At 44.0% G+C, this 22,155-nt stretch overlaps 1 long non-coding RNA gene across 3 annotated transcripts in view; it reads left to right on the top strand.

The window, feature by feature from the left end:
- LOC138741122 (uncharacterized) overlaps window positions 1-22,155 on the top strand; it is a 79,840-nt gene that overhangs the window by 10,846 nt on the left and 46,839 nt on the right. For all 3 annotated transcript variants that reach the window (XR_011343339.1, XR_011343340.1, XR_011343338.1), the window contains exons 2-3: window positions 17,729-17,876; window positions 19,544-19,635. This is a non-coding gene — a long non-coding RNA (uncharacterized lncRNA). The remainder of the gene's footprint in view (window positions 1-17,728; window positions 17,877-19,543; window positions 19,636-22,155) is intronic.

Raw genomic sequence — 22,155 nt, 5'->3', positions numbered from 1 at the left:
GGGTTGCATGATGCCAATCGACACAGTGATGGTCAGTAGCATTGTCCACAGCACCATTCTCCTGTACAGTGTGGTTGAGGGTGGGTGGGCGGGGGGGGTGGGGCTGGTGGTGAGGAATTGCAAAACTCGCTCTCATCTGGTTAGTTTTTGAGTGTGAATATATGACAGAGTAAGTTCGCCCTGTATTGCAACCATTTGCAGATCTCTGGGCCTGCGCTATAATTTCCCTTTCGTTAGGTGGACCTTGTGGTTGTTGTGCCCATACTCTGCCCAATTCCCCGGGATTATGAACTTCTACCTCCTTTGACTTGGTGCCATCAAAGGCTGCCGGGTGGAATGAGAGTGGGGACCCCGGGCCTGATGGATGAGAATTGAAGTTGTCCTCCGCCTGCTGCAGCACACTGAGCCACTCCTGCATTGTATTGGTGGGCATCAGTGTGTGTATCTGCTCCTTAAGCAGGCCATTCATTCGCTCGGATGAGTCTGGATGCCTTTGGGCGGTAGGAGGTATGCAGCAGGCACTAGATACTGGACTCCGCCGCTGTACTTTTACCCCCGTGAAGTATGAGCCCTGGTCAGACTGTATCTCCAACACTACTCCATAAATGGAGGAAAGGTATTGTAGCCCTTTAATGGTGCTGTCCTGGTCGGCCTGCTGGCAGTTAGATACCTGAGAATTTGTCAACAATTGTGAATGCGTATTGGGCTTACACTGCTGTCACCACTTGATCCCATAGGGAGTTCCCATCGCAGATCCCTTCAGGCAGTGCCTGCAAGCCATTATTAATTGTCTGCTTGTCTGATAAGCTACCCAAGGCACTTGCTTCCTGATGAGAGAGGTTCACATGGGGGGGGGGGGGGGGAGCTCCCTTCCCAGAGGCTGAGCAACTCTTCACCTGGGTGCTGGTGATATCTGTCTTCCAGCACCATCAGCTCTTTTGCTGAATATTTACACGTCACTGTGGTTTTCCAGTGACCATAGATATGTCCATCTGAGGTCCCCCATTCTCTGCTGCTTCCATATTCAGTTGAGTCGGTACGATGCCTTCATGGCAGGTCTAAGGCTGCATGATCAGTGGTCTAGCCTGCACAGGTTCAGGTGCAGGGAGAATACTGCCCGTTCACACATCCCCCTTCCCCAACCACATGTTGAGCCCATCCTCTCGCCGGACAATGTCCTGAGTCTACCTGCTTGCCGGAGTGGTGAGCTGCGCACAGTTGCTGGATTTTAAGCAGCTTGCAGGCTACCTCTGTCTCTCTCACCTTGAGATCGGTGGCTCAGGCTTGGCCAGCCTGTGCTACTTTCTGCAGTGCACAGCAGCACTGCTGGAATGCCTCCATCTCCTTATTTATCTGGGCACCCTTTATGATCTCATATTGGTATCTCAGGAGAGATTTTAATAGCCAAAAGGCATCCCTCTGACTTCTCTTAGTTTTTGGGAATCCCAAATTCTTGAAGAGAGACACCACGCAATTTCTCACCACGTCGGTCCAAGTGCTTGGACCAGTCTGTTGGTTTGCCGCAGTCCGCCAGCAAGCTTGCCAACTTCCAAATACTGCACTCAGGGATTCTATCTTCACTGCCTGCACTAGCTCTCCTAACCCGATTCTAGAGGTTTCCCCCTACAGTAGGCCGGTGATGTACCGCCACATTCATCCCCTTCTTTAAATTTGTCCTGGGTGGGGGGGGGGGGGGAAGTAACAAAAAATCGTACCCACTATACATAAATACAATATTTACAGATTGAGATGATCCTGTGGCCACTGGAATCTCTGTGAATGAAGGTCAGTGGGACTAGGTGGGAGAAGATGTTCATCACAGACTAGTAAGGGCAAACTGGCCTGTTTCTGTGATGTCGATGATTATATTATATATGACCATCGTAGGACTGATTATATTATATATGACCCTGCTGGCATCGCCAATTGTTGTGTGTGTGTGAAACCAGTTTGATGGGTAACAAATCTGAATGCAGCTGATTGTACAGTAGTTTTTTTTTATTTCAATTCAAGTCAACTTTATTTATCATTCATACCATACTCACATGGTAGGATGAGGTAGCGTTTCTTCAGGACCATGGAGCTTACTTACCTAGATATAAATTAGGAAAGCAGTTAACACATTAAAATATTAAGGCAGTGGTTCTCAACCTTTTTCTTTCCATTCACATACCACTTCCCTATGCCATAGGTGCTCTGTGATTAGTAAGGGTTTGCTTAAGGTGGTATGTGGGCGGAAAGAAAAAGTTTGAAAATCACTGTTTTAATCGTACCTAATTGGCTCGTTATGTGCACGATTTCATAACTCCAAAGGAAATTGGCCAATCACAATTTTTCTCAAGCAAAATATTTCAGTAACAATTGGGCCTAGAGCAGTGATTCTCAACCTTCCCTTCCCACTCGCATACCACTTAAGTAATCCCTTACTAATCACAGAGTACATATGGCATTTTTTTTCTTTGGCTTGGCTTCGCAGATGAAGATTAACGGAGGGGTAATGTCCACATCATCTGCAGGCTCATTTGTGGCTGACAAGTCCGATGCAGGACAGGCAGGCACGGTTACAGCGGTTGTAAGGGAAAATTGGTGGGTTGGGGTTGGGTGTTGGGTTTTTCCTCCTTTGTCTTTTGTCAGTGAGGTGGGCTCTGTGGTCTTCTTCAAAGGAGGATGCTGCCCTCCAATCTGTGAGGCGCCAAGATGCACGGTTTGAGGCGATATCAGCCCACTGGCGGTGGTCAATGTGGCAGGCACCTATAGATTTCTTTATGCAGTCCTTGTACCTCTTCTTTGGTGCACCTCTGTCTCGGTGGCCAGTGGAGAGCTCGCCATATAACACTACCTTGGAAAGGCGATGGTCCTCCATTCTGGAGACGTGACCTACCCAACGCAGTTGGATCTTCAGCAGCGTGGATTCGATGCTGTTGGCCTCTGCCATCTCGAGTACTTCAATGTTGGTGATGAAGTCGCTCCAATGAATGTTGAGGATGGAGCGGAGACAACGCTGGTGGAAGCGTTCTAGGAGCCGTAGGTGATGCCGGTAGAGGACCCATGATTCAGAGCCGAACAGGAGTGTGGGTATGACAACGGCTCTGTATTCGCTAATCTTTGTGAGGTTTTTCATTTGGTTGTTTTTCCAGACTCTTTTGTGTAGTCTTCAAAAGGCACTATTTGCCTTGGCGAGTCTGTTGTCTATCTCGTTGTCGATCCTTGCAGCCGATGAAATGGTGCAGCCGAGTTAGGTAAACTGGTTGACCATTTTGAGTTTTGTGTGCCCGATGGAGATGTGGGGGGGTTGGTAGTCATGGTGGGGAGCTGGCTGATGGAGGACCTCAGTTTTCTTCAGGCTGATTTCCAGGCCAAACATTTTGGCAGTTTCCACAAAACAGGACGCCAAGCTCTGAAGAGCTGGCTCTGAATGGGCAACTAAAGCAGCATCGTCTGCAAAGAGTAGTTCACGGACAAGTTGCTCTTGTGTCTTGGTGTGAGCTTGCAGGCGCCTCAGATTGAAGAGACTGCCATCCGTGCGGTACCGGATGTAAACAGTGTCTTCATTATTGAGGTTTTTCATGGCTTGTTTCAGCATCATGCTGAAGAAGATTGAAAAGAGGGTTGGTGCGAGAACGCAGCCTTGCTTCACGCCATTGTTAATGGAGAAGGGTTCAGAGAGCTCATTGCTGTACTGACCCGGCCTTGTTGGTTTTCGTGCAGTTGGATAACCCTGTTGAGGAACTTTGGGGGGCATCCGAGGCGCTCTAGTATTTGCCAAAGCCCTTTCCTACTCACAGTGTCGAAGGCTTTGGTGAGGCCAACAAAGGTGATGTAGAGTCCTTTGTTTTGTTCTCTGCACTTTTCTTGGAGCTGTCTGAGGGCAAAGACCATGTCAGTAGTTCCTCTGTGCGAAAGCCGCACTGTGATTCTGGGAGAACATTTTCGGCGACACTAGGTATTATTCGATTTAGGAGAATCCTAGCGAAGATTTTGCCTGCAATGGAGAGCAGCATGATTCCCCTGTAGTTTGAGCAGTCTGATTTCTTGCCTTTGTTTTTGTACAGGGTGACGATGATGGCATCGCGAAGGTCCTGAGGCAGCTTTCCTTGGTCCCAGCAGAGCTTGAAAAACTCATGCAGTTTGGCATGCAGAGTTTTGCCGCCAGCCTTCCAGACCTCTTGGGGGATTCCATCCTTACCTGCTGCATTGCCACTTTTCAGTGGTTCAATTGCCTTATATGTCTCTTCCCGGGTGAGGACTTCATCCAGCTCTAGCCTTAAGGGCTGTTGAGGGAGCTGGAGCAGGGCGGATTCTTGGACTGAGCGGTCGGCACTGAAAAGAGATTGGAAGTGTTCTGACCATCAGTTGAGGATGGAGATCTTGTCGCTGAGGAGGACTTTGCCGTCTGAGCTGCGCAGCGGGCTTTGGACTTGGGGTGAGGGGCCGTACACAGCCTTTAGAGCCTCATAAAAACCCCTGAAGTCGCCAATGTCTGTGCTGAACTGGGTTCGTTTGGCAAGGCTAGTCCACCACTCATTTTGGATCTCCCAGAGTTTGCGCTGAAGATGGCTGCATGTGCGATGGAAGGCTCGTTTCTTCTCTGACCAGGATGGCTTTGCAAGGTGAGCCTGGTGGGCAGCTCGCTTCTTTGCCAGCAGCTCCTGGATTTCCTGGTTGTTTTCGTCAAACCAGTCCTTGTGGCATATGGCATAGGGATTACTTAAAGTGGTATGTGAGTGGAAAGACAAAGGTTGAGAACCATTGTATTAAGACGTATTCACTGAAAGTTCACAACACACTATCCACATCTGTACTGGGAGTTCAGGAGCCTGATGGCTTGGGGGAGAAATCTGTTTCCCACTCTGGATTTAAGGGCTTGAGTGCTACAGTACCTCCTGCCAGATGGCAGAAGGGAGAACAGTCTACATGCGGAATGTGAAGAGTCTTTCACAATGTTTATTGCTTTCCGCTTGCTAGGAAGAAGTTTCCCAATGATCTTTTCTGCTGATTTCACTATCTTCTGCAGGGTCATGCGGTCCGAGAAGGTACAGCTTCCAAACCAGCTGCTGATACAGTTGCACAGGATGTTCTCAATAGATTCTCTGGAGAATGTGGTGAGGATGGAGGATAGGAGATGGACTTTCCTTAGCCTTCACAGGAAGTAGAGGTGTTGCTGGGCTTTCTGGCTGTGGAGCTGGTGTTAAGGCACCTGGTGAGATTCTCTGTCAGTTGCACTTTGAAGAACTTGATGCCCTTAATGTTAGAGCCGTCAATGGTCAGGGGAGCATGATCTCCCCAAGCCCTCCTTTTTCTAATGTTCAGATACAGTTTGTTTGCTCTGCACCAGTGTCTGCACTTTGTGCTTGTACGCTGACTCCTCATTCTTATTGATAAGGCCCACCATGTCATCAGTGAATTTGATTTGGTTTAAACTGTGTTTGGCTGCACAATCGTGGATCAGCACCAGACTGAGCATGCAGCCCTGGGGGGCTCCAATCCTCAGTATGATGGTCTTGAAGGTGTTGTTTCCGATCCAGACTGCCTGAGGTCTCCCCATCAAGTAATCAAAAATCCAAATGCAGAGGGAAATGTTTCAACCCAGTAGGTCCAACCTCCTTATCAGGTACTGAGGTATGATTGTGTTTAATGGTGAACTGAAGTCAATAAACCATATTCTTTATTTTCCAGGTTGGTGAGGGCTAGATGAAGGCCAGTGGCAACAGCATCATCCATAGAGTGGTTGGATCTATATGTGAACTGCAGGGGGTCCAGTAAGGGGGGTGGCAGGTGCTTGATGTGCCCCTTAACGAGCATCTTGAAAGACTTCATGATGATCAACATGAGTGCGACAGAGTGGTAATCGTTGAGGCAGGACACATACGACTTCTTCGGCTCAGGGACAATGGTGGTGGCTTTGAAGCATGTAGGAACCACGACGCTACTCAGGGAGATGTTAAATATGTCGGTGAGAACATCTCCTAGTTAAGTCGCACGTAGTAGTGATGGACTTGGGCACAGTGACATCGTCAGTACACGTATTAATGTAGCTGGTCATTATTGCAGTATACTCCTCCAGATTTATGCAGTTGCCAATGGTCGTTGCTTCTTTGAACTTGTGCTGGTCAGTGAACTCAGAGCAGACTTGAAGTGTGCGAATGGTTCCCACTGGCCAGGTTTTAACCTGCTTTAGGACTGGTCTGGAGCATCTAGCAAGTGGTCTGTATGCTGGGATTAGCATTACAGAGATGTGGTCCGAGTATCTGAGGTGGGGTCAGGGCTAAGCCCAATACACAAGGTCCAACATGTTCGCCCTCACATAACAAAGTCCACCTACTGGTGGAATTTAGGTAGCAGTGACTTGAGGTTCGCCCTATTGAAATCCCCAATGATGATGAATGATCAGTCTTCAGAGCATGCAGTCTATAGTTTGTTTATCGCCTACTGTTCCCAGATCGCCTCCTTAGCATTCGTGCTTGGGGGGGGGGGGTGATGTACACACCTACTATGAGGACCGTGGTGAATTCCCATGGTAGATAAGATGGTCTGCATCTGACAGTGACAAATTCTACCAACCTTGAGCAGTGACCGGAGACTCGCACCAAATCCTTACACCATTCCTTGTTGATGTAAATGCACAGGCCACCACCACTGGCTTTTCAACACAGAGCAGCTTGTCTGTCAGTCCGAAATGAGGTGAGCCCACTCAGCTGAATGGTGGCATCAGGACCCTGTCGCTGAGCCACATTTCAGTGAAAACCAAAGCACAGCCGTCCCTGTACTCCCGCTGGGTGGCCCTCTGGAGTCGGATATCATCCATTTTATTCACCAGGACCCAGGTGTTGGCAAGCAGGATGGACAGGAGAGCCGGGTGGCAGGGATTTGCTCTCAGCCTAGCATGGTGTTGCAACAAGGGTAAAAGACACATACACTCGCCAGATTAAATTATACAGTCTCAACCACTTGCAGGTTGAAGGCTTTACAATTAAGTTACAACTTGATATCCCTGGCAGGCATGGCTCTTATCTAACCAGGGGCACTAGGCACACAATACTACAACTCCCAACCAACCCTTTGTCTGCACACACCTTACCAACAATTCTCCAGAGTTATCCACAGTTTCCAACATGGAGTAGAGCTTGGGTTTAACCCAGAAGAGAAAGAGGAAGATGGCTCAGATGTGGTGGGCTTTATAGTACCTTCAGCTGGAGAAACTGGCTTAGGTATCAATGAGCCAATTAAAGGGGCCAATAACCAGGTGTGTGCTGACCTGTGGGCAAGGTTTGACTTTGATTGGCAGATTAGGTGACTTCCAATCAGGTTCCACATTCCTACCAGGTTCCAGACAGAGAGGGTCACATGACCCTCCATAATCCATACTCCATTCACCAAGCACAGGACACTGGGGAGGGAGGTTTCAACTGTACTCATATGCTCAGTCATTTTGAATAAGAGGGCACATGATCATGGACTCTGCCATTAGAAAATATAGCCAACAGTAGCTCAGAGGTCATTAAAGATAGTGGGACTCAAACTATATTTCCATGTGACTCGCTGATTCGCTGCAACTTCTTCCTATTCATTTAGCTTGGCCTTCGGTGTTGTCAGTACTGTCCTGCACAGAGAAACCAAAAGCAGATTGGGTCATTGCTTTTGAGAACAACTTTGTTCAGTTCACAAGCATAGTCTAAACTTCCAGTTCTCTGTCATTTTAATTCACTATCCCACCCCACTCTGTCTTTGACCTTGCCAACAAAGTCCAACATAACCTCAAGATTAGATCTGATACAATGGCATTCTTCTATATCATGGAGTTACTTTTCTTCGCTTCACAGATGGTGCCTGATCCACTGAGCACTCCCAGCATTCTCTTTTATTTCCAGCAGCTGCATCACAAAGTTTTACATTGATTTTTCTCTCCTTACTGCCTCAATCATCTCAGCTGTGATTAACCCCCCAGAATTCATCCCCTGCCTTATACAGTATCAAAAGCAACTGTATCAGCTGGACAATCATGGACCAGCCACCACAGACACTCCTTCTATTCTCTCCACTTCCACCATACTTTAGAACTTGAAGCACATTTCCCCACTTTTCGAATTCTAATGAAGGATCATGAATGTGAAATTTTAACTGCATAGATGCTGTTTTTCTTGACAAGTATCTCCATTGTTTTCTCTTTTAATTGCTGAAGGTGATGCTATGCTTGATGCTAATCCGTCCATCTCCATCTGAAGCTCAGTCTGCTTTCAAACATCTAGCTACTTTGTATATGGCCTTACCAGCCTCCCTGTCCTCATTTTCGAATCCCAAATCTCATCAACTCGCCAGGGCCCTTTGCAAACCCCAGCAGTCAGAGGAGATGGTTAAAGACACAATGTCCTTGCATCTCCTTCTCCCACCCACAACACAAAATTCCAGCACAGTCGAGTAATCCATCAGGAAAGAGATGTAGGTGCCGTAGGTTCCGAAACAGCTGCTACCCCTCCACCATCAGACTCCTCAACAACAATCTCTTACTTTTGCACTTTATTGCTTTTTTATACTCTCTGTATTGCACAGTCAGTACTTTATTTTTTAACGTGTTTATGTCAAATACAGGTTTTTTTTTTTTGCACTATCAATAAGTTGCCATTCTGCCTCACCCACAGGAAAAGGAATCTCAGGGTTGTATGTGATGTCAAGTATGTACTCTGGCAATAAATCTGAAATCTAATCCAGAGAGTTGGAATGGGTAACTGGGCTTGAATGGTCAGCAGTGGATTATTTCTAAGATGAGGAGAGGAAGCTGATAAAGGAGAGAAAGCAAACTACTTGGATGTTAGAAAGCAGATTGCATACTTAGGGGTGGTGAGAGAAATAGCTAAAAGCACAGCGTCAACTTGATTAATAATAAAAATAGAAAATTACAGAAAAAGTCAGCAAGGTGAAAGGGTAGTTCATGTTGTAGCTCCTTAGCAAGTGAAAGCTCACACCATGTCAGCTCACTTAAAGACAGAAGAGCCATCAATTTGCTGTTGCACAGAGATCATCAATCAGTATCGCAGAAAAAATATTCCCCTCACTAAAAACAAACAAAACGATCAACTCCCTTCTCTCATTCCAGGTGCTTTATTTTGCTTGGCTGCAAGGAGAAAGAGTGCTGATCTCCATGGGCACTTGACTCGAAATTACAGAATATATCCGTGCATTCTTCTACAATCAGCACATGGTGCAGCTTTAGGCAAGTTAATAATTTTGGCAGTGGTTACAGACCGGTTCGTACAAAAATTCTGTTTATCGATGGTTAGTGATTTTGGGCTCAGGCTGTAGAGTTAGTCATTGTCACAAGGCAGAGCTCAACTTGCAACTTTTCCATGTTCCCCTTATAGCGTTTCCTTCTTTAAGCTAGCAAGCGATAAGGCTAATACAAAAATTGGTCAAGTATCCTATCATTCCAAGCAAGCTAAGAGAATACTATCAAATTTTCCTCTACAATCAACTTGGTGCCTGCAAACGTATGATTCAAAATGAGTTGTATGTTTTGCTTTAATGTGTACCTTGATTGCGTTTGCAGTCATTTTCACACTTGAATCCAAACACACAGCAATAAAAAATACTCTGTGCTTGAACTTCCACCCAACTACCTACAGTTAATAAGGAATAGTGATTATATTGAGATGATGTAATGGGTAACAATGAATAATTAGTGAGAAGTAGTAAATGCAACATATATTAGGACCATTGGGTGCATCATAGAGCAAGAATTAAGGAAACTGTGACAATAACGTACAGTAACCAAAGATGTCACTCATTGTATCACTGAGTAATTGAGTGACCTTGGTTTTAACTCTTAGTCATTACTGAGGGTTGTTGAGTGTAACATTACATAATTAGGAGTGACAGTGACTGGGAACTGTTATCACTAACAGTGAATAAAACATGGTGTAACAGGATGTTTAACAGTCTTTAACTGGGCGTGTAGCACAGAATCATCAGGGAACAATGGAGAGTGAAGAGGTGGAGGTTGAATTGCCTGGTCATTTGTGAAAATATAGCAAGTGAGGAAGTGGCAACCCACCAAGTAACTCTCGAAGGGATTGACTAACACTGAGAAACAGCCAGGAGGGAATGATTTAGAATATAACACTGAACAGTATAACTAATAGTGGATAATGTTGCATAGTTGGTGCGTTATATTGAAAAACACTGAATAAGTAGCACTGAACAATGCAAGGCAGTGATTAATTAGTGGTGCATTAAGAGATGCATTTGGAAATTCAAATACAAGAGGAAAATAGACAGTAATGGCAGGACTTTAAGACCATTAATGTATAGAAGGATCTTGGGGTGAAAGTCCATAGCTCCCTGAAAGTTACAATACAAGTAGTCGAATGGTAAAGGAGGCATTGATTGGCATTGAATTAGAAAGTCCTGTGCAGGTGTTTAAAATTCTGGTTCGGCCCTATTTGAAGCAGTGTGTGTAATTGTAGTCACCACATGAAAGGAAGTTTGTGGGATCTTTGAGGAAGGTACAAAAGACATCCACTAGCACGTTAGAGATGGACAAAGCTGCGTTGTTTTCTCTGGAGTGTCATGGCTTAGGTGTGACCTGATAGAAGTTTATAAAATTATGAAAACATAGAATACTCTTGGATAAAACATGGACACTCTTTTTCCCTGGGTGTAAATTTTAAATATGAGGGGGACACAGGACTTTTCGTTTGTGCTTTTTAAAGGGATCATCGAATACTGCTGGTCGATTTCCACTGAGTGTTGATGCAAAACCAATGAAGTTTAATGTTTCTAGATTTCTTTAGAACTGGAAAATCTACAAGGTCTAGTGTAGCAGGGAGCAGAAGAACACTGGAAGTGTAGCAGGGAGCAGAAGAACGCTGGAAGTGTAGCAGGGAGCAGAAGAACGCTGAAAGTGTAGCAGGGAGCAGAAGAACGCTGGAAGTGTAGCAGGGAGCAGAAGAATGCTGGAAGTGTAGCAGGGAGCAGAAGAACGCTGGAAGTGTAGCAGGGAGCAGAAGAACGCTGGAAGTGTAGCAGGGAGCAGAAGAACGCTGGAAGTGTAGCAGGGAGCAGAAGAACGCTGGAAGTGTAGCAGGGAGCAGAAGAACGCTGGAAGTGTAGCAGGGAGCAGAAGAACGCTGGAAGTGTAGCAGGGAGCAGAAGAATGCTAGAAGTGTAGCAGGGAGCAGAAGAACGCTGGAAGTGTAGCAGGGAGCAGAAGAATGCTGGAAGTGTAGCAGGGAGCAGAAGAATGCAGGAAGTGTAGCAGGGAGCAGAAGAACGCTGGAAGTGTAGCAGGGAGCAGAAGAATGCTGAAAGTGTAGCAGGGAGCAGAAGAACGCTGAAAGTGTAGCAGGGAGCAGAAGAACGCTGAAAGTGTAGCAGGGAGCAGAAGAACGCTGAAAGTGTAGCAGGGAGCAGAAGAACACTGCAGCAGAAAACCATTCTGCTGGAGGAATTCAGCAGGTCAGTAAGGGAAAAGGGAATTGTTGACATTTCTTGTTGAAATCCTCCAATGAGTTGGTGCATACAGCCTTGACTTCTGTCTTTTGAAATGCCACTAGTCACGGATGTGGACGCGATGGTGAAAATGATCCAGAGTGCAGCAAAACAGAGAGAGGGTGAGGAGTATGACAGCAGACTAAGAAGGAAGAGGAGGCTATTCCAGCCAAGCCTTCAAGAAGCAATTGCCCACCTGCACTGTGATGCAATGAGTGGGGGCCTCACCTCTGGAAAATCCCACATACTCTGGACTCAACTTACAATGAGCAGAATAAGCAAAGGGCTGCCAGTGTCTATTAAGGTTTCTATGATCGCCATTGTTAATGATTCAAGTTCTTTCCAGGCTGGAGCTATCTGGAACATATCACAGTTTCCCTGATGCTGTTCCAGATAAATGATGCATTTTATTCAAGGATAGCCGAACATATTTTGTTCCCTCTTACAACAGGCAGACCAAGAGAATGGCTTCCCAAGGGTTGTATGGCATGCACCACATTGAGCTCGGAGACAAACCACGAGTGTAATTTTCAATGTTCAGTCAGTGCACAGCCATTACTAGTGATTCCTATGGGTCATTCATGAGAAAAGATTTGTTGCCCTCTTGCAATAGTTGTTTGCACTTGAGTTTCCACAACAAATGTAAATATGTCCATTCGAGAATGTCTTTTGGTATGGATTTAAAATCAAACTCAGCCTGTGTGTTCATGGGCAGCAGTCATAAAATAAATCCCATTCTGACACCCACATTCTACAAGAAGAGACCACAGGGCACTGAATGTCTAGATCTACTGTTGTGCATTTATATGAACACTCATTGTGTTTTGGTGCATCTCTCTAGACATGTGCAGTAGGTATACATTTTTGTACATGCAGGTATGTGTTTTGTGTTTGTATACTGTGAATGTTGCATGAGTTTGTACATGTGATCATGTTTATTTGTCTGGTTGAGTTAGGTATTTGCTTTTTTTGCTTTGCAATAAATATGAAAATGCATAGATGGTTGTGGAGCTAATATCCATGCATTGTGTGTATTATTTGCTTATATATGTGTGTGAGCCCACCTCACTGACAAAAAACAAAGGAGGAAAAACCCAACACCCAACCTCAACCCACCAATTTTCCCCTGCAACCGCTGCAACCGTGTCTGCCTGTCCCGCATCGGACTTGTCAGCCACAAACGAGCCTGCAGCTGACGTGGACGTTACCCCTCCATAAATCTTCATCCGCGAAGCCAAGCCAAAGAAGAAGAAAAAATGTGTGTGCATGACTCTGTGTATGCCTGCGTGTTTATATTTGTGGTGTGTGTATGCACTGTATATATTTCTCTGCACATTGACGTGTACATAAAGGACACTGACCTGTTGAGCATTTCCAGTATTTTGTGTTTTCATTTCAACCACGGTGTCTACAGATTTTCTTGATTGACCTCTTGAAGTATGAACATTTATAGGTCCAAATGTGTGTTTGCATGTGCTACATATTATGTGCATTTCAGATGTTTATTTGCAGGTCCGTATGTGTTGGTGCGTGTGCGTGTGACTGGAGGGAAATTATGCCAATAGGGAGGGGTGTGTGGCCACAAACTGTAAGGTTGGGGTTTTTTTGTCTATAGATGGAACTCATACCCAGATTTAATCCCTTTGTGTAAAAATGTGGAATTAGATCATTCTGTTAGACAATGGGCAAATTGGTTTTGATGAATTTATCATTAAGGAAAAATATAAACAAAGGTCAAACTGAGTCGAGGCAAAGAGAGGGGAAATTTTAATTTGCTTTCAGATCACTTAGGTCAAGATTTAACCAGTGGCCCATGGACACAGAATCCAATCATTTAAATTTAAATTGTGCAACTTTATTTTTAACTCTTTCTCTGCTCGGGGTGGGGGACAAGGTTCAGCATTGGTCACTGAGTCTCAGGTCACTGTCCAAGCAGCACTCTCCTGTTCTTTTGCTCATGAGCAGGCATTCAATTGAAGTATTTTTTCTCTCTCTGTCAAGAATCATATCAACAGTAACCACTCAGCAGCAAATCCCTGATGATTGTGTATTAATTGTGTACATCAATTGAACATCTCATTACAATAATTCAAAGGCATTCTGATGACATCATTCTGATGACATCATTCTGATGACATCATTCTGATGACATCATTCTGATGACATCATTCTGATGACATCATTCAGTGCTGATTATTCATTATCCACAGTGATTAGTGAATGCCTGCAGTGATTAGTCAGTGTCCATGGTGATTTGTCACTGCTCTTGCTCTTACTTACTATCCCATCGATTATTCAGTGCTTCATTGATTAATTAATTGCATAACCATTGTCTACTGTCGCACTGTACACTCTCTGTGATCAAGCATTGCCACTGAGAGTTATTGGGGGTCTTTCTACTGAGCCGGGAAAAGCACGGTAATGCGAGGTGAAGCGCGGTGACCTCGAATCTGGCCGCACTGTAAACACATCCGGTTGTGGCCGATGTGTGGTGATTCGAGGTGCTCCGGCGTCCTACTTTTGAGATGGTCAATGCGGGGTGATGCGAGGGACGACCTTGCAGTGGAAACACCGCGGGTGACTCACCGGAAATTGCGATTTTTCACCTGCGGTTTTCGATTGCTCATCAGACTTCCTGGTCACCTCGCATCGCCCTGCATCACCGGGTATTCATCGCTCGGTAGAAACAGTTCGCGTAGTCCTAAAATGCGCGGTGATGCGAGGGACAAAAAAATCGCAGTGATGCGGGGTGATACGAGGTGTCCTTAGTATAAACACACACATTGACACACACACTTTCCCAATTTTGTGCAGTATCACACTAATTCTGCATTATCACTGTGGTTGTGCTCATTCTGATTGTGTGCTATCACACTGGTTGTCTGCACTTCTGCAGTCACAACACCCCCCCCCCCCATGATTGTGTACAGTCATTGTGCACTGCAACAACTGATTGCTCACTCCCACTCATTGTGTGGTCCCACACTGGCTATACACTATCAAAAGGTGTATTCTGTATAATAATTGTGCACTCACAATTGGTTTTGCACTTGCAGACAGATTGGGAGCTCACTGATTGTGCACTTCCTCGCTGTTTTCTTCTTTGCCACAGTAATGAAGCTTCGACAGCCTACCTGCACATGTTCTTCATGCTGAGTGAGCTTTTTATCTTCCAGTAATGTCAAGCCGGCATTTCCATCCTCATCATTTTGTTTGTTATCATGGCTTTGTTTCCACTTTTATAATTTAGACCCACATTCTGGTTTTTCCTGCAAAGAGTGAAAAGAATAACCAAACCTCTTTGTCCATCTGGCAGAGAAATATGCTTTCAAATTCTTAGGCTGAGCAAGAAATCTAATCACTCATAAGTAATGTCACTTTTTGAGTGGATTTAAAATTAAACTTTGATCACCTTGCCATGTGTTGGTGATATAAATATCTGAATTTTAGGTGGGTTACCTAAGTGTCAAGTGTATTAATATATGCAGCATGAATGCAAAATGTGTGGCTTGTGAGAGCATGTGCTGTAAGTTTGCACTGCAGCATGAAAATGTGAATTCTCTGACCCTGAACGTGTGGACGGCAAGAGCCTGAGAAAATGATTTCCCAAACTTTCACTGTGTGAATGCTTTGAGAGTGGGTTATGTATAATTATGTTGGGTACACATTGTGTGATCCTGTGTGGGTGAAAGTGAGTACAGCATTATTTGTGAATGTGAATAGGTGAAAGCCAGCGCACGACTATTTTATTTGCATTTTCATTCACTGATATAAGAATGCGTTTGTTTAAAAAAAGTACTATCCTCTGTCCTCTCAGAAACTATTTCAGACAGAATCAATAATGTGCATTCCCAGATTGATCATCTTTTCAACTCAGAATGATATGCTGTAATGCCCTGAGGAGATTTTCTCTCTATAAACCCACTCTGAGCCACCTAATGCTCTGTAAACCCAGCTCATCAATGTAGAGCATGAAATGCAGCCCTATCTGCATAACATTAAGTGCAAAGCAATAGTTGCACAAACAATTCTCAGATAGTTTCCCAGTAATCTGCAGACTCTTTAATGATGCACTTGCTAACTTATGAAGGGTTGTTTCTTTGGATCTTTTTATGATTTTGTTCTTGAAATATGAATATATAAAAATATATTATTATATGTATATGTGTGTGTATATATATATAAATATACACACACATACACATTAATATATATATATATACACACATACATATTTATATATACATATATATATATATATATATATATATGTGTGTGTGTGTGTATATATATATATATATATATATATGAGTTCCTCAACATGGTTATCCAACTGCACGAAAACCAACAAGGTCGGGTCAGATACAGCAATGAGCTCTCTGAACCCTTCTCCATTAACAATGGCGTGAAGCAAGGCTGCGTTCTCGCACTAACCCTCTTTTCAATCTTCTTCAGCATGATGCTGAACCAAGCCATGAAAGACCTCAACAATGAAGACGCTGTTTACATCCGGTACCGCACGGATGGCAATCTCTTCAATCTGAGGCGCCTGCAAGCTCACACCAAGACACAAGTGCAACTTGTCCGTGAACTACTCTTTGCAGACGATGCCGCTTTAGTTGCCCATTCAGAGCCAGCTCTTCAGCGCTTGACGTCCTGTTTTGCGGAAACTGCCAAAATGTTTGGCCTGGAAGTCAGCCTGAAGAAAACTGAGGTCCTCCATCAGCCAGCTCCCCACCATGACTACCAGCCCCCCCACATCTCCATCGGGCACACAAAACTCAAAACGGTCAACCAGTTTACCTATCTCGGCTGCACCATTTCATCAGATGCAAGGATCGACAACGAGATAGACAACAGACTCGCCAAGGCAAATAGCGCCTTTGGAAGACTACACAAAAGAGTCTGGAAAAACAACCAACTGAAAAACCTCACAAAGATAAGCGTATACAGAGCCGTTGTCATACCCACACTCCTGTTTGGCTCCGAATCATGGGTCCTTTACCGGCATCACCTATGGCTCCTAGAACGCTTCCACGAGCGTTGTCTCCGTTCCATCCTCAACATTCATTGGAGCGACTTCATCCCTAACATCGAAGTGCTCAAGATGGCAGAGGCCGACAGCATCGAATCCACGCTGCTGAAGATCCAACTGCGCTGGGTAGGTCACGTCTCCAGAATGGAGGACCATCGCCTTCCCAAGATCGTGTTATATGGCGAGCTCTCCACTGGCCACTGTGACAGAGGTGCACCAAAGAAGAGGTACAAGGATTGCCTAAAGAAATCTCTTGGTGCCTGCCACATTGACCACCGCCAGTGGGCTGATATCGCCTCAAACCGTGCATCTTGGTGCCTCACAGTTCGGTGGGCAGCAACCTCCTTTGAAGAAGACCGCAGAGCCCACCTCACTGACAAAAGACAAAGGAGGAAAAACCCAACACCCAACCCCAACCAACCAATGTTCCCCTGCAACCGCTGCAACCGTGTCTGCCTGTCCCGCATCGGACTTGTCAGCCACAAACGAGCCTGCAGCTGACGTGGACATTTTACCCCCTCCATAAATCTTCGTCCGCGAAGCCAAGCCAAAGAATAGAGATATATATGTGTGTGTGTGTGTGTGTATATATATATATATATATATATATATATATATATGTACGTCGACTTATGCCCAATCAAATAATGTCGATCATAGATCTGTCCGAGGTCACCATAAAGGCTTAATAAAAATGTTAAAATTTACACTGGGACCAATGTTGGCAGGTGTAACTGTACAGTAGATGCTGCACGTTATTTATATTTTATTAACTATCGTATTTAGACATGTGTATGTACAATATATAGAGGTTTAGGTAAGTATGTATGTGTGTCATGATATCTCATGTTGTTCAGTATATTTAACCTATAATGATCAGTTTACGCCCAATCGATTTGCGATACATGGCTGCGTGGGTGTGTATGATACACATACACAGGTGTGCACTGCTTAATGTCAAATTAGGCAATGTCCGACCGCATATACGTTTGTCATCTGTGGTCCAGTAGGGTTATAATGGAGTTCAATCAGATATCCTGATTGGAGAATATGAGAACAGGATGCAGCGGATGTAAGAAAACGCAAAGGAAAAGGAAACTGCTGATGGAGAAGAGCAGGTGCAGAAGAGGTTCACTGTTAAGGAGTTAGATCATTTTTTTGCAGTGTGCTGAAGAGATTAATTCAAACACTGAACGCTTTTGTCTGATACAGAGGAATGCTCAAGCACTGGACATCTTCCTGAAGAAGCTAACACCTCCTCAAGAAGAGCCTCAGCCAGGTCCTTCAGGCATTACAGAGTGACAGTTCATCAATGGAGGTTATTGGATCTGAAACTCTTCCAGTGGAACACTATGAGGAGGTTGGAGTGATGTGGATGATCCTGATTCTCTTTGTTAAATTGTGTGTGATATAGGCTAAGAAAGTGTTTACATAAATGTTTTAAAAATTAAAAACTTTATCGTAAGTTCAGTATCCCATATAGTTTTGCTAAGTATATACAGCAATATAGAGTTCACACAACATCCACATCGCATATTGCCCAATTTGACAGAACATATCATGGACTTTAAACAGCGCAAACCCATATATAAATAAATATATTTGTGTGTTACACGCACATACATACTCGATATATATTTATGTATGTGAGCGCATGTGTGTGTATATATATCAATACTTGTCCTGCATATGTTTTATTTGTCTGTATCTATGTTATGTCTGGTTGTATGTCTGCATGTTTTGCACTGAGGACTGGAGAATGGAGTTTTGGCAGGTTGTATTTGTGCCATCTGATGACAATAAACTTGACTTAACTTGAATATCACTAGCAAGGCTTTCATTTATGTTCATTCTTGGCAGCTGTTGATTGCCATGGGTCTGGACATAAAGCCAGACCGGCTGAAGATGCCAGTGTTCGGGTAGCCTGGGAATCCCATAAACCACACCATAAGAACACACAAAGCAAATCAAACAGGGTACTTTATAGAGCAAAGATAAAGATACATAACCAACATTTTGGCTTGAGCCCTTCATCAAGGTATGAACCACACCATAAACAAAAAAATAATTTTAATATCTTTGTAAAACCCAAGTAGACTATTGCTATTCCTACATTTCAAGAGAATGCCAAACTCAAATCCACAGACCCAAGATAGACCAATACCAGTCCCAATATTTCTCAGTGAATGAAGCAGCCCTTACCTGTATTCAGAAAGACCTGGACAAAGTTTAGGCATGGGCCCATGACAAATAATGGTCACATCAATGTGCCAGACAATCACTATCTCCAATGAGAGAGAATCTAAAAACCTATTCTTGATTTTCAATGATTTTCCCAGAGAATAGTGAATCTCTGGAATTCTCTGCCCAGGAAAGCAGCTGAGGCTACATCATTAAACATATTTAAGGTTCAGTTAGATAGATTTTTACATAAAAAAGGGATATGGGGAAAAGGCAGGTTGGTGGAGTTGAGTCAATGATCAGATCAGCCATGATCTTATTGAATGGCGGAGCAGGCTCGACAGGCCGGATGGCCAACTCCTGCCCCTATTTCTTAAGATGTTACTTTCATCAAATCCTCCACCGATAATTATGGTAATTATGTTTGTTGTCATATACATTGCACAATGTACATATACACCAAAATTCTTATTTTCTACAATAGTCTACTTATTTCAATTAAAAATAGATGATAAATACAGCTCCCCCCTGTCCCCCACCTCTCCCACCCTGTTTCAGTTTGGATCCATGTGAACACCATCCAATGGACTCTGCAATCACCCCCACCCACCCTTGACCCAATGTGGTTAGAAACTCTCTCATTAAGTACATTGAGTAGCTGGGGAACACTTCTCATTTTGTTGTCTTAAGTAACTTTTGGCCACGAATGCCAAGGCAAATAGTGGATGTCTGGCCTGTATTCTTCATCTTGCATTGTGGACAGCTGCCAGCATCTATGCTGTTGGAAATGTTCATGGAGCTGCATACATTAAGCATATCTCAGCCAGGCTCTTTTCTATTGAACAGAAACCTGTGATTGACAGAGGATTGCCCGAAAATTCAAACAATGTGCTGAAGAAGCAGCAGACAGTTAAATACTGAATGGAGTACTTTGTCTGGTTTGTATGCCAGTTTATTTTATTAAAACATTTAGCAATACATTTCCTATTGATGCTGCTCTAACCTTCAGACTCAGCTTTAAGAGTTCCAAGATTAGTGAGCAGATGTGATTGGCAATGGACATAAGTGAAAGGTGCCTATCAAGATTTGTTTCTAGATTAGCCTTCCAGGTTTCACGGAGAAATAGAAATAAAAGGAAAGAAAGACAGAAAGATCTGGAGATCAAAGAGGGAATGATTCAACCCATGATTTTAAAGAGAAAAGGGTCAGGGCTGCAGAGAAATATACAGATACAAAGAAACAAGTCAAACAAAACAGAGGAAGAGTTGGAAAAAAAGGAAGCAGTATAAATTTAGACATACAGCACCGTAACAGGCCCTTTCGGCCCATGAGCCCATGCCCCCCAATTGACCTAAACCCCCCCACCCCAATACATTTGAAATGGTGGGAGGAAATCCACGTAGACATGGGCAGAAGATGAAAACTCCTTACAGATAGTGGCACTGTAGCAGTGTTGCGCTAACCACTATGTTAACCTTGTCACATTTAATTTTAATTTGCTTGTTTTTGCTTCAACTTGGTTTTAATTTGCTTTTTTTTAGATATATATATATGGGAATCACAGGTTTTAAAACTGTTTTAAAACCCTTTCTATGCTTGAAATACAATGCAGATGGTATGATATCATCCTGGGAGAGCAGGGCCCAACATGACACCCTACAGCAAGTTCTCTGTGATGCTCCACTTCAATTCAGTCAAACCATAACAACAGGATCTCTAAACAGGAGTTCAAATGAAGGTTTTCCCTTTATTTAGATGGTGCATAATTGCAGCTATTAGAGCTGCTTGGTCATAGCTCAAGTAACCCAGGTTTAGTTCAAACCTTCAGTGCTATCTGTGTGCGTTTGCACGTTTCTGTGCCCATGCAAATTTATTTTCTGGTGCTGTTTATCTCCCACATCTCAAAAGCATGCAAGCTGGTAGGTTAATTGGCCACTGTAAAATCATCCCTAGTTCCTGGGTCAATAATAGAACATGGGAGAACTGATGAGAATGTGAGTTTACTGGAGAATGAGTATAAATGAGCATCGAATCCACGCTGCTGAAGATCCAACTGCGCTGGGTAGGTCACGTCTCCAGAATTAAGGACCATCGCCTTCCCAAGATCGTGTTCTATGGCGAGCTCTCCACTGGCCACCGAGACAGAGGTGCACCAAAGAAGAGGTACAAGGACTGCCTAAAGAAATCTCTTGGTGCCTGCCACATTGACCACTGCCAGTGGGCTGATCTCACCTCCAACCGTGCACCTTGGGGCCTCACAGTTCGGCGGGCAGCAACCTCCTTTGAAGAAGACCGCAGAGCCCACCTCACTGACAAAAGACAAAGGAAGAAAAACCCAACACCCAACCCCAACCCACCCATTTTCCCCTGCAACCGCTGCAACCGTGCCTGCCTGTCCCGCATCGGACTTGTCAGCCACAAACGAGCCTGCAGCTGACGTGGACATTACCCCTCCATTAATCTTCGTCCGCGAAGCCAAGCCAAAGAAAGGGGGCGTGATAGTCGACATGAACTCAGTGAGCCAAAAAGGCATATTCCATATGCTTTGACTTAGTGCTCCTATTACTTGAACTCTCTGGTTCAATATGTATGCCACTTTTCTCTTTAAAATCATGGGTGGATGAAAGATTTGGCTGCTCTGCCCCTCAGTATCTTTTGCCAGGAATCTGAAGCATCTGTGTCAGTAACTCTGTCAGAAAAAAAAAACTTCAAATAACATTTGTTGATCCTGGAGAGACAGGAATAAGGAAAACCAATGTGAATTTGTCTCAGAATCAGAATTTATTGTCATGAACAGAAAGCTTTGGTTGGTGTACGTTAGCAAGACTAGCATGGATAACTAGACGTTTGTGAGTTTATGAAAATCCGAGGATTGGTATATGTTACATTGTTCATGTTAGTGCTAAAAGATTACTCTGTAAATAAAAATTAATTAATTCCACTAGATTAAGATTTCTCTGCTGCCATGAATGAAGTTGAATTCACATCCAAGGTCATTCCATAAGATTATAAGACATAGAAGCAGAAATAGACTATTCAGCCCATTGAGTCAGTCAGCCATTTAATCTAATCTATTTTTCCACTCAGCCCCATTGCCCAGCCTTCTCCACAGAACCTTTGATACCCTGGCTAATCAAGAACATATCAATCTAAGCAGACACCTTCAATCCTGAAGTTATGCCCTCCTATCTTAGACTCTCCCACCATGGGAAACAACCTTACTACATGTACTCTGTCTATGCTTTTCAAAATTCAAAATGTTTCAATGGGCCTTGTTATATAGTCAGGATCATGTGAACTATTTTGTAAACACATAAGAATACACCCTTCTTACTGTCCTAGCTGCAGTGCACCACTGTGGGGTGTATATATATGTATATGAGTGTGTGAACAGTTTCCTGAGATGATGGAAGACATCAGTAAGTAAAGTCTCTTCTGTTATTTGAATCTTGCATCTG

The sequence above is a fragment of the Narcine bancroftii genome, chromosome 8, assembly GCF_036971445.1.
Source record: "Narcine bancroftii isolate sNarBan1 chromosome 8, sNarBan1.hap1, whole genome shotgun sequence".
Lineage (NCBI taxonomy): Eukaryota > Metazoa > Chordata > Chondrichthyes > Torpediniformes > Narcinidae > Narcine > Narcine bancroftii.
This window is presented reverse-complemented; position numbering and strand designations above follow the sequence as displayed.